The following is a 13,381-nucleotide window of genomic DNA, read 5'->3' on the forward strand; positions in this document are numbered from 1 at the left end:
GCTCATGGAAGTAGTCAAGAAATCAAACAACATATTGCATTGGGCAAATCTGCTGCAAAGACCTCTTTAAAGTGTTAAAAAGCAAAGATGTCATTTTGAAGATTAAGGTGAGCCTGCCCCAAGCCATGGTATTTTCAATAGCCTTATATACATGCAAAAGCAGAACTGTGAATAAGGAAGACTGAAAAAGAATTGATGCCTTTGAATTACGGTGTTGGTGAAGAATACTGAATATACCATGGACTGCTAGAAGAAGGAAAAAATCTGTCTTGAAAGAAGTACTGCCAGAGTGCTCCTTAGAAGCAAGGATGGTGAGACTTCGTCTCACATACTTCGGAATGTTATCAGGGGGGACCAGTCCCTGGAGGACATCATGCTTGGTAAAATAGAGGGTCAGCAAAAAGGTGGAAGACCCTCAACAAGATGGATTGACAGAGTGGTTGCAACAATGGGCTCAAACATAGCAAAGATTGTGAGAATGGCGCAGGATCGGGGCAGCGTTTCGTTCTGTTTTACGTAAGGTTGCTGTGAGTTGGAACCGACTCAACAGCACCCAACAAAAACAACAGCATCATCCAAGGAGGCTCCCCCAATGGACATCCCCATTAAAAGAGTAGGATTGGACAGCAGTGTAGCTTGACTCCATCCACGTCATTAAGGCCGACTCTATTTTGAGGAGGTGGCCTTTCCCCAGTCATCTTTTGAGTGACTTCCAACCTGAGGGGCTCATCTTCCGGCAACATATCAGACAGTGTTCCACTGCTATTCATAAGGTTTTCACTTGCTAGTTATTTCCAGAAGTAGACTGCCATGACCTTCTTTCTAGTCTGTCTTAGTCTGGAAGCTCAGCTGAAAGCTGTCCGCCATGTGTGACCCTGCTGGCATTTGAATACCGATGGCATAACTTCCAGCATCACAGCAACATGCAAACCACCATAGTGCGACAAACTGACAGATGTGTGGGGGTGGTCTTGAATGAATGAACGAAGAAATATGAATAGTATCTCAAGCATTGTGGATATGATTAATACTCTAAATACATGAGGGGTAGATATCACTCTTGCAGTGCACAAGATAATCCTCTCTAGTCTGGCTCACAACAAGCTATAGATACAAACAGAAAAAAGCCTAACAATGTAACCTCCTGTGATAGTTAAGGTTGTATGTCAGCTTGGTGGGGCCATGATTCTCAGTGTTTTGGCAGTTATGTAATGTATTTTTTCAGTTATGTGATGATGTAATTTGGCAGTTATGTAATGATATAGTTATCCTCCATTTTGTGATATAATGTAATCACCTCCATGATGTGATCTGATGTGATCAGCGATCAGTCATAAGCGGAGTTTTCTCGAGGGTGTGGCTTTAATCCAGTATATATGGGTGTTCTGGCAAAGCTCACTGGCTTTTGTTTGCTTTGGATCCTGCATCCAGCACGCCATCCTCTGACCTCCAGTTCATGGGATTTGAGCCAAAGGCCTGCTGTATTCCCTGCCTATCTTGGGATTCATTGGCATCCTGCAGCTACGTGATTCAAGAGAAGCCCCCAGCTTGACACCTGACCCACCCTCTACAACCATGTAAGGCATTTCCTTGAGATATATATTTATTTGTATGCTTCACAGATTTTGCTTCTACAGAACTCAGCCTACAACATTTGGTACCAAGAGTGGTTCTAGAGAAACAAAATTGTAAGGATGAGTTTTCTAAATTTGTTCTCAAGTCTGGTTAATCTTAAAGGTGTTGATGACTCTGCTTCCTGTAGAAAAGAGGGCACTGCTAATCCATGGCATGAGGTGGCAATAGAAATATGCAAAATGTCACCAACAATAGATCAAGTATTGGTGAAAGGCAAGGCTCTGGGAAATCGCGTGTTTGATATTTTCTACAATTTTGTCAGAATGAGAAATATAAGGAAGCTAGTTGATTCGTCCTACTTTTGCAAGATGAAGTGGTGTAAGAAAGAGACACACTCAGGCTTCAGAGTCACAGCTCAAGTGCCACATAAAAGACCTCAAATTTGTCCCTTGTGTCTTGAAAGAAAGCCTTATTTCTTGTAGTAACAGAGCTGATATTGCTGAAAATCAAACCCAGAGTCTTATCATGAGAGTGGCTGAATTACCACACCAATTGAATTACCAACCTTGAATGATGTCTGAAGTTAAAATGAGGGTACTCATTAGGAAGAAGTGGGATCCTGAAACTTGGGATGGGCACGTATGGACAGATCATCAGGAAGCTGGAGACACTGAGCACTTAAATTCCACTGAATCACTCCTGCCAAAAGAACCAGCCCTCTCACTCACATCTGAAGAGTTTACTCCATCTTTGTCTACAAAATCACCCTCCCCAGTAAAACTATTAGCCCCTCCATCACCATCTGATATTAACCCAGCTGTGTATGCAGAGTCTTTCTCTGAGTCATCACCTGGGGCAGCATCTGAGTCATTGCGTGGGGCATCGCCTGAGACAGATATCTTACAAGACATTTCTGAATGTTCTCAGCTCACAATCCCACTACCCATTTTTGCTTCTAGACTGATAACTAGACTTAAGTCCCAGTGAACCCCAAAAGTACAAAGTGTGACCTAGGAGGAGGTATGCTATACTCCAAAAGAAATGCTTTATTTTTAATATATATACAAGCAGTAGCCAGGGGAATGTGTGGGAATTGCTATTAAAGATGTGGGCTAATGGTGCAAGGAACATAAAGTTCTATCAATCTGAGTTTATAGATATGGGCCCACTAAGCACAGATCCTTCATTCAGGATCTAATAGTTTATATGATTGCTTTGCTGAAGCATGGATTAAGCAGTGGTCTACATTAATCAAAGTTGAAATGCCAGACCTCCCTTGGTATACTGTAGAAGAAGATATCCAAAGACTTAGGGAAATTGGCATGTTAGAGTGGATTTATCTATCAGGTTAGACCCTCAGACTCACAAACGGAGTGCCCAGAGGACACACCTTTTACCACAACAGTGAGGAAAAATTCTGTCAAGGGAGCCCCAGCATCCTTGAAGACTGCTGTGATTGCTATTTTATTAAGTTAGATTTGACAGTGAGAACTGCCCTAAATGAATGAAGATACCTAATTATAATGGGACTGACTGGACCCCATGGTGGTATGGGCCAAGTGGCAGTGCTCAATCCACAAAGACAAGGTGGGCGTGGTTACCGTAATGGACAGCAGAGGCAAAGCAGTAATCAGAATAATCTGACTCATATGGACTGATGGCGATGGCTAGTCATGGTGTCCCTAGGAGTGAAATAGATAGGAAATCTACTAAATATTTACTTGATCTGTACAAGAGGAAGAATTCTAGGTCTGATTCAAATCGCCAGAATAGTGTCACAGCCCCTAAATCAATTCACAGACTTGAGCCAGTTTACACAACTCCATGAACAAAGGGGGGGCCGGGTCCCCTTCAGTAAGAAATCCACTGCATTGCCAAAAATTTATACTGTTAATCTTTCTCCCAGTCTTCCCCAAAGAGATCTACAGCCTTTTACTAGAGTGACTGTTCATTGGGGAAAAGGAAATAATCGGACTTTTGGGGGAATACTGGATAGTGGCTCTGAACTGACACTAAATTCAGGAGACCTAAAACACCATTGTGGCCCACCAGAAACAGTGGGGGCATATGGAGGTCAGGAGTCTTAGCTCAGATTTGTCTTATAGTGGGTCCAGTGGGTCCCACTATCCCATGCTGTAGTGATTTCCCAAGTTCCAAAATGCATAATTGGAATATATATTCTCAGCAACTGGCAGAACTCCCACACTGGATCTCTCACAAGTGGAAGAAGGGCTATTAGGGTAGGAAAAGCCAAGTGGAAACCATTAGAACTGCCCCTAGCTAGGAGAATTGTAAACCAAAACAATACCTCATTCCTGGAGGGATTGCAGAGATTACTGCAACCATCAAGGACTTGAAGGATGCAGGGGTGGCGATTCCCACCACATCCCCATTCAACTCGCCTATTTCGCCTGTGCAAGAAACAGATGGATCTTGGAGAATGATAGTAGATTATTGAAAACTTAACCAGGTGGTGACTCCAGTTGCAGCTGCTGTTCCTGATGTGGTTTCACTGCTTGAGCAAATTAATACATCTCCTGGTACCTAGTATATTGCTATTGATCTGACCAATCCCTTTTTCTCGATTCTGGTTTTGAAGGAACACCAGAAGCAGTTTGCCTTCAGCTGGTAAAGTCAGCAATATGCGGTCACTGTCCTACCTCAGGGCATATCAACTCTCCAGCCCTATGTCATAATTTAGTCCGCAGGGACTTTGTCTTTCCATTCCACAAGACATCGCACTGGTCCATTACATTGAAAACACTATGCAGATTGGACCTAGAAGGTGGAAAATTAACCCGACAGAAATTCAGGCGCCTTCTACCTCATTGAAATGTCTAGGAGTCCTTTGGTGTGGGGATGTCAAGATATTCCTTCTAAAGTGAAGGATAAATTATTGCATCTGGCCCCTCCCACAACTAAAAAGGAGGCAGAACAACTGGTGGGCCTCTTTGGATTTTAGAGGCAACATATCCATCATTCGGGTGTGCTACCAGGGCCTATTTATGAAGTCACTCAAAAAGCTGCTAGTTTTGAATAGGGCCCAGAACAAGAGAAGGGTCTGCAGCAAGTTCAGTGTGTCATGAAACAGCGCTGCCACTTGGGCCGTATGATCCAGCTGATCCAATGGTGCTTGAAGTGTCAGTGGCAGATAGAGATGCTATTTGGAGTCTTTGGCAGGCCTCTGTTGGTGAATCATAGCATAAACCCTTACAATTTTGGAGCAAAGCCTTGCCATCCTCTGTAGATAACTACTCTCCTTTTGAGAAACGGCTTTTGGCTTGTTACTGGGCCTTAGTAGAGACTGAACGCTTAACTATGGGCTACCAAGTCACTATACAGTCAGAGCTGCCCATCATGAACTGAGGGTTTTCTGACACACAGAGCCATAGAGTTGGATGTGCACAGCAGCTCTCCATCATTAAATGGAAGTGGTATGAGACTGGGCCCAAGCAGGACCTGAAGGCACAAGTAAGTTGCATGAGGAAGTGACCCAAATGCCCATAGCCTCCACTCCTGTCACGTTACCTGCCCTCTTCCATTGTGCACCTATGGCCTCAAGAGGAGTTCCTTATGATCAGTTGACTGAGGAAAAGAAAATTCATGCCTGGTTTACAGATGGTTCTATGTCATATGCAGACATCATTAGAAAGAGGACCATGGCAGCACTTCAGTCCCTTTCTGGGAACTCCTTGAAGGACAGTGGTGAAGGGAAATCCTAATGGGCAGAACTTCAAGCAGTGCACCTGGTTGTTCACTTAGTTTGGAAGGAGAAATGGCCAGATGTGTGATTGTATACTGATTCATGGGTTGTGGCCAAAGGTTTGGCTGGATGGTCAGGGATTTGGAAGGAACATGATAGGAAAATTGGAGACAAGGAAGTATGGGGAAGAGGTATGTGGATAGATCTCTCTGAATGGGGCAAAAAAGTGAAGCTATTTGTGTCTCATGTGAATGCTCACCAAATGGTGACCTCAGCAGAGGAGGATTTTACAATCAAGTGGATAGGATCATGCGTTCTCTGGAAAACAGTCATCCTCTTTCCCCAGCCACTGTCATCATTGCCCAATCGGCTCATGAACAAAAGGGTCATGGTGGCAGGGATGGAGGTTATGCATGGGCTCAGCAACATGGACTTCCACTCATAACGCTGCCTTGGCTACAGCCACTGCTGAGTGCCCAATCTGCCAGTAACAGAGACCAACACTGAGTCCCCAATATGGCACCATTCCTCTAGATGATCAGCCAGCAACCTGGTGGCAGGTTGATTACATTGGACTACTTCCATCGTAGTGGCAGTTGTTATTAGGTGCTGTTGAGTTGGTTCCGACTCATAGCGTCTCCACGTACAACAGAATGAAACACTGTCCAGTCCTGTACCACCCTCACAATCATTGTTATGCTTGAGCCCATTGTTGCAGCCACTGTGTCAATCCATCTCACTGAGGGTCGTCCTCTTTTTCGCTGGCCATCAACTTTACCAAGCATGATGTCCTTCTTCAGGGACTGATCTCTCCTAATAACATGTCCAAAGTACGTGAGATGTAGCCTCACCATCCTTGTTTCCAAGGAGCGTTCTGGCTGTACTTCTTCCAAGACAGATTTGTTCGTTCTTTTAGCAGTCCATAGTATATTCAATATTCTTTGCCAACACCATAATTCAAAGGCGTGAATTCTTCTTCAGTTACCCTTATTCAAAGTCCAGCTTTCAAATGCATATGAGGCGATTGAAAACACTATGGCTTGGGTGACATCTTTGCTTTTTAACACTTTAAAGAGATCTTTTGCAGCAGATTTGCGCAATGCAATGTGTCATTTGATTTCTTGACTGCTGCTTCCATGGGTGTTGATTGTGGATCCAATTAAAATGAAATCCTTGACAACTTCAATCTTTTCTTCGTTTATCATGTTGTTGCTTATTGGCCCAGTTGTGAGAATTTTTGTTTTATGTTGAGGTGTAATCCATACTTAAGGCTGTGGTCTTTGATCTTCATCAGTAAGTGGAAAGGGTAGCTTTTTGTTCTTACTGGAATAGACACTTATTCTGGATACAGATTTTACTTCCCTGCACACAATGCTTCTGCCAAAACTAACATCCGTGGACTTATAGAATTCCTTATCCACTGTTCATGGTATCCCACACAGCATCACATCAGATGATGGAACACACTTCACAGCAAATGAAGTGTGGCAATGGGCCTATGCTCATGGAAGTCATTGGTCTTACCGTGTTTTACATTATCCTGAAGCAGCTGGCTTGACAGAACGATAGAATGGCCTTCTAAAGACAGAGTGACTGGTAGGTGGGAATACCTTGCAGGTTTGGGGCAGTGTTCTCCAGGAGGCTATATATACTCTAAATCAATGTCCAACATATGGTGCTGTTTCTCCCATAGCCAGAATTCATGGGTCCAGGAATCAAGAAGTGGAAATGGGAGTGGCACCACTATTACCCCTAGTGACTCGCAAAATTTTTGCCTCTTTTTTCCATGACCCTATGCTCTGTGGGCCTAGAGGTCTTAGTTTGAAAGGGAGGAATGCTGCAACCTGTAGACACAACACTGATTCCATTGAACTTGAAGTTAAGAATGCTACCCAGGCACTTTGATCTCCTCATGCCTCTGGATCAACAAGCAAAGAAGGGAGTTGCTGTATTGGCTGGTGTGATTGATGCTGATTACCAAGAAGAAATTGGATTGATATTACATAAGAGAGGTAAAGAAGAGTATGTTTGGATTACAGAAGGTCCCTTAGGGCATCTAAGTACTTACATGCCCTGTGATTAATGTCAATGGAAAACTACAGGAACCCAATTCTGACATGACTGCTAATGGCCCAGACCCTTCAGGAATGAAGGTTTGGGTCTCCCCACCCAGAAAAGAACCACAGCCAGCTAAGGTGACTGCTGAAGGCAAAGGAATACAAAATGGATGGTGGAAGAAGGTAGTTCTAAATGCTAGTTACTACCATATGATCAGTTGCAGAAACAAGGACTGTTATTATATGAATTTCTTCCTTGTATGTGTGCATCAAATATTTTTTCTTTCTTCACGTATAAAACATAAGATTATAAACGGGGCTAGTGTATTTTCCGTTGTACACGTTAGTTGTATCATGTTAGGTGCAAGTATGACTTTGTAATTGTCTTTATTTAGAGACTGTATATGCCTTAAGGAGATGTACACAGATGCTGAGTTGATAAGGGGTGCGCTGTGATGGTGAAGGTTGTGTGTCAACTTGGCTTGGCCATGATTGTCTGTGGTTTGGCAGTTATGTAATGATGTAGTTATCCTCCATTTTGTGATATAATCACCTCCATGATGTGATTTGATATGATCAGCCATTCAGTTGTAAGGGGAGTTTCCTCAGGGGTGTGGCCTTTATCCCATATATATGGATGTTATGGCAAATCTCACTGGCTTTTGCTTGCTCTGGATCCTGCATCTGGCTCATCACCTGACCTCTGGTTCTTGGGACTTGAGCCAGCAATTGCCTGCCAATCTTGGAATTTGTTGTCCTCTGCAGCCTGTGAGCCAGCAGCCTGCTGTCTTACCTGCCCATCTCGGATTCATCAGCCCCTGCAGCATCGAGTCAGAAGAAGCCTTTAGCCTAACGCCTGACCCAGGGACTGGGGACTTGCCCACCTCTACAACCACATGAGTCATTTCCTTTAGATAAATCTATACATTACACTAATTTTGCTTCTCTAGAAAACCCAGCCTAAGACACCTCCTGACAATAGGGTAATTATTGGTGACTATAGGATAAATTCATGCAGTTAACACCAGTAGTTGGCATCTTACATGACACCAGTGAGGTGTGCTGAGAACAAAAAGCCACACTAAAGACAAAGAACCTGGCAGTACACGTTATATGAGAGAAATACCATCACTTTGGCGTAAACACACCGTTCACTTACAGGCCTGACTGGTTTGCCACTGACTGGAACTGCCACCCAGGAATATTTTTGATAGCCCCTAACAGGATGCAGTGGCTGTGTGGCACTAACCTCTGGCCTTGACTGCCCCGTTTGGCTGGGTAAATGCACACTAGCCTTTCCTTAGATCCATCCCTGCATATCAAAAGTTCTAACAGCTCCTTACAACGAACCTATTTGAAGGGGGTGGTAAAGTAAACGGTCTGTATTTTCTTGGCCGTATTACATACCTACCATTTTTATTACTAGTATTGGCAATGTCAATATGATAACCAAAACTGAGATGCTACAAAAGTTTGCCACTGCTGCCCTAAATGACAATGAACATGGCTCTCTGCTCTTAATGAAGAAACTGTTGCCATGCAAAAGGTGGTTCTCAGAACAAAATGGCTTTGGACATGATAATGGCAGTTGAGGGAAGCACCTGTGTGTTACTGAAAATTGAGTGTTGTATATATATTCCCAATAATGCAACCCTCATGAACCACTCCCTTATTCACTTACAGACCCAGTAAGATCGTATACAACACATAGAAGATGACATTTAGCAAAAATGAAGGGGTGCTTCCCTGGGTAGGAAGACTGGTAAAAAACTGTTTGGACTTTGCATTATAATAGGTAGAATCATTTTTTGCACTTGTGTTGCTGGTGTGGTGTATGTTTCCAATGTTTTATTAAGTTAGGAAAAGAAGCCATGCACTCACTTCCTCTATATGCTGCAGTCTCAGAGAATTTCACAAAAGAGGTGGGCTTCTGAGGAAATCTCACAAAAGAAATGGGCAATAAAGAATGGAATATGGGGAGCTTAAACATGGCTAATATGAATCCTGACCACTGAGGACTCTGGGAGTGAATCAGAGTTGATTACCGGGCAATAACACTGTCACGCTGTACATGAACCAGATGTCCCTCCAGCCCAGAGCCTACAGCTCCAGATTACTTACCTTAGAAGAAAAACATCCATTAATCATCAGGGAAGACATTTGTCTCAATGGTTTCTAAGGACCCCAGTAGTTTCAAGTGCCCCCATCCCCACCCCCACAGCCACATTCCTTTGTTCTGCACTCACTCTTAGATATGTATATATAGATATATATATACACACACATATACATACACACACACATATATACACCTGAGGGTATTAAACTGTGAGCACAAAGACCTCCAGGCAGACATAACCCAGGTGAATCTTGGTGCTTTGTGGTGTGTCATGAACTGCATAGCACTTCCCTATATATATGTTTCTCCCTATTAAAGACTTTCCACCCCCTGTCAGTTTGTAGTACGGTGGTGGCTCGCATATTGCTGTCAATGCTGGAAGCTATGCCACTGGTGTTTAGAATGCTAGCAGGGTCACCCACGGTGGCTGGGTTTCAGTGAAGCTTCCAGACTAAGACAGACCGGGAAGAAGGGCCGGGCAAATTACTTCTGAGGAAAAAAATTGCCAGTGAAAACCTTATGGATAACAGCAGAACACTGATAGTGTTGGAAAATTAGGCCTACAGGTTAGAAGACACTCAAAATACAACTGGGGAAGAGCTGCCTCCTCAAAGTTGAGTCGACTTTAATGAAGTGAATGGAGTAAAGCATCAAGACCTTCATTTGCTGATGGGGCACAACTCAAAATGAGAAGAAAGAGCTGCAAACATATATTAGTAACCAGAATGTGGAATATACGAAGTATGAATCAAGGAAAATTAGAAGTCGTCAAAAATGAAATGGGATACTTGAAGATCCATATCCGAGGCATTAGTGCGTAGAAATGGACTGATGTTGGCCATTTTGGATCAGACAATCATAGAGTCTACTATGCTGGGAGTGACAAATTGAAGAGGAACGGCATCGCATTCAACTTCAAAAAGAACATTTCAAGATCTATCCTGAAGTACAAGGCAGTCAGTGATAGCATAATACCCATACGCCTTCAAGGAAGACCAGTTAATAAGACTATTATTCAAATTTATGCACCAATCACTAAGGCCAAAGATGAAAACATTGAAGATTTTTACCAACTTCTTCAGTTTGAAATTAATAAAACATAAAATCAAGATGGCTTGATAATTAAATGGTGACTGGAATGCAAAAGCTGGAAACAAAGAAGGATCAATAGTTAGAAAATATGTCCTTGGTGATAGAAACGAGGTCAGAGATCACATGATCGAATTCTGCAAGGCCAAAGACTTATGCATCAGAAATACCTTTTTTCAACAACATAAATGACAACTGTACACCTAAGGAGATTAGCAGTAACCAATAGTAACGATTTTACTACTTCTCTTGTCCAACAATGGGCTGAAAATCAAAATATCGGCTGGCATTTTCATATGCCCCATAACCCAAACTTGCTTGCTGAAAGGGAAGACGATTTGAAGCACTTAGTGATTAAGATCAAAGACTACAGCCTTCAGTATGGATTACACCTCAACATAAACAAAACAAAAATACTCACAACTGGACCAATAAGCAACATCATGATAACCGGAGAAAATCCTGAAGTCGTCAAGGATTTCGTATTACTTGGATCCACAACACCCAGAAAAGCAGCAGTCAAGAAATCAAACGACGTATTGCATTGGGCAAATCTGCTGCAAAAGACTTCTTTAAACTGTTAAAAAGCAAAGATGTCACTTTGAGGGCTAAGGTGCGCCTGACCCAAGCCATGGTGTTTTCAATCGCCTCATATGCATGCAAAAGCTGGACAACAAATAAGGAAGATCAAAGAAGAACTGACACCTTTGAATTAGAGTGTTGGCGAAGAATATTGAATATACCACGGACTGCCGGAAGAATGAGCAAATCTGTCTTGGAAGAAGTACAGTCAGAATGCTCCTTAGAAGCGAGGATGACGAGACTTCTCTCGCATACTTTGGACATGTTATCAGGATAGACCAGGGGGCGTAGCCAAGATGGTGGAGTAGTTAGACGCTTCCTGTATCCCTCTTACAACAAAGACCTGGAAAAACAAGTGATTTGATTCTATATGAATATATAGGAGCCCTGAATAAGGGAAAGTTGAGGAATCGGGCTGAGTCACAGGGCAGGGGAGAGGAAACGGTTTGGAAGAAGCGAAGAGCACCAGAGCCAAGGCAGCAAAACTACAGCTCTGCAGCCACGCCAGTCCACAGTGAAGCAGGCAAACAGCTGTGCTGCACGCGCGCTTGGGAAGTAGTTTCCACATCAAGAGAGACCCAGCAGCAGAGATTCTGCTTGGACACTCCGAACCAGTGAAAAGCAGCTCCCAAGTGGCTAAGATAAGTACCTGCATGCAGCCTTTCATGGGGATTTAAAAAAAAAAAAAAAAAGCCCATTTGGGAAAAACCTCTCTCCCTTTTACCTCCTCCCTCCACGCTGTGGACAGGAGTCCACTGGGCCGGAAGTAGATCCCAAAAGGTGCGCTGACCCATTCTCCTGGCCTTGGAGAGGAAACAAATAAGCTACTGGCTCCCCTAAGCCAGGAACACAGGGTTGGCACAGCTCCTTTTCTAGGCACAGGTATAAGGGGTCTGCAGCCTCTGAGTGCCTGACACCCCTTTATAGACTTGTGGGGACCCGTCTCAACAGCGTTAGCCCTCACTACCAGAGTACAACAGGGCAAACATCTGAAGTTTAACTTCAACTGCTTCAGCTGTGAACTGGCAGATTTTTGACCCTCAAAACAGCCCTGCCCCTTAAGTAGGCACTTTTATCGATCTGCAACAGGGGCTTAAGGACTGGTGGTATCACCTAAAGCTCCTAGTCACCTGCTACAGGAGACCAATAAAAAGTGGTGCCCTCAAGTCTTTACAGCTAACAGAGTGAGTTGCTCATAGTCTGGCTGCAAAACTCACCTACCTACTCACCCTAGAGAATAGGGACACACTTTCCTTTCAGACTCTCAGGGACAGCCGTCAGCCCCCTGCCTGGCCCAGCGCATGATCCCCTACCACAGCCAGAGTCCAGTGCCTGCACCAATCACCCATGCCTCTCTAGGACTGGGGGTGAGAGCCTGCATCACACACTTGGTGACTGACTGCCTGGACACCCGAGCTGAACCCTTGTAGGAAAATTTAATGGACTCCTGTGTGCACATACTTAGTTACAGACCTGACTACCTGGTGACAGGAAGTTAGAGATTCAAAGATGTCAAAAATCAAGCTAGTGCACACGAGCAGCCTATTTGGGCATATCAAAACAAAACAAGAAGCTAGGTCTCACTAAACAAATATAAAATAAAATTATAATAAATTATTGATTGCTTGGAGACAACAGTCAATATCAAGTCACATAAAGAGGCAGTCTATGATGGCTTCAGCAAGCTCCCAAAATAAAGAATCAATAAATTATCTGGAGGAAGAGAACTTCTTGGAATTACCAGAGGCAGAATACAAAAGATTAATATACAGAACTCTTCTAGAAATTAGAAAGGAAATTCTACATAATATAGAGACAATCAGGGAACACACAAAGTAGTAGCGGAACTTAAGAAAGTTATTCAAGAACATAATGCCAAATTTAATAGACTGCAAGAATCCACAGAGAGACAACAATCAGAAATCCAGAAGATTAACAATAAAATTTCAGAATTAGACAATTCAATAGAAAGTTATAGGAGCAGAATTAAGGCAGTAGAAGTTAGAATTAGTGACTTTGAAGAGGATAGACCAGTCCCTGGAGAAGGACATCATGCTTGGTAAAGTGGAAGGTCAGTGAATAAGAGGAAGACGCTCAAGGAGTTGGATTGACACAGTGGCTGCAACAATGGTCTCAAGCATAACAACGATCATGAGGATGGCGCAGGACCTGGCAGTGTTTCATTCTGTTGTCCACAGGGTCGCTATGAGTCGGAACCAACTCGACAGCACCTAACAACCGCATAACCCCAAGGTG

Source organism: Trichechus manatus, unplaced genomic scaffold (assembly GCF_000243295.1).
Source record: "Trichechus manatus latirostris isolate Lorelei unplaced genomic scaffold, TriManLat1.0 scaffold00057, whole genome shotgun sequence".
Classification (NCBI taxonomy): Eukaryota; Metazoa; Chordata; class Mammalia; order Sirenia; family Trichechidae; genus Trichechus; species Trichechus manatus.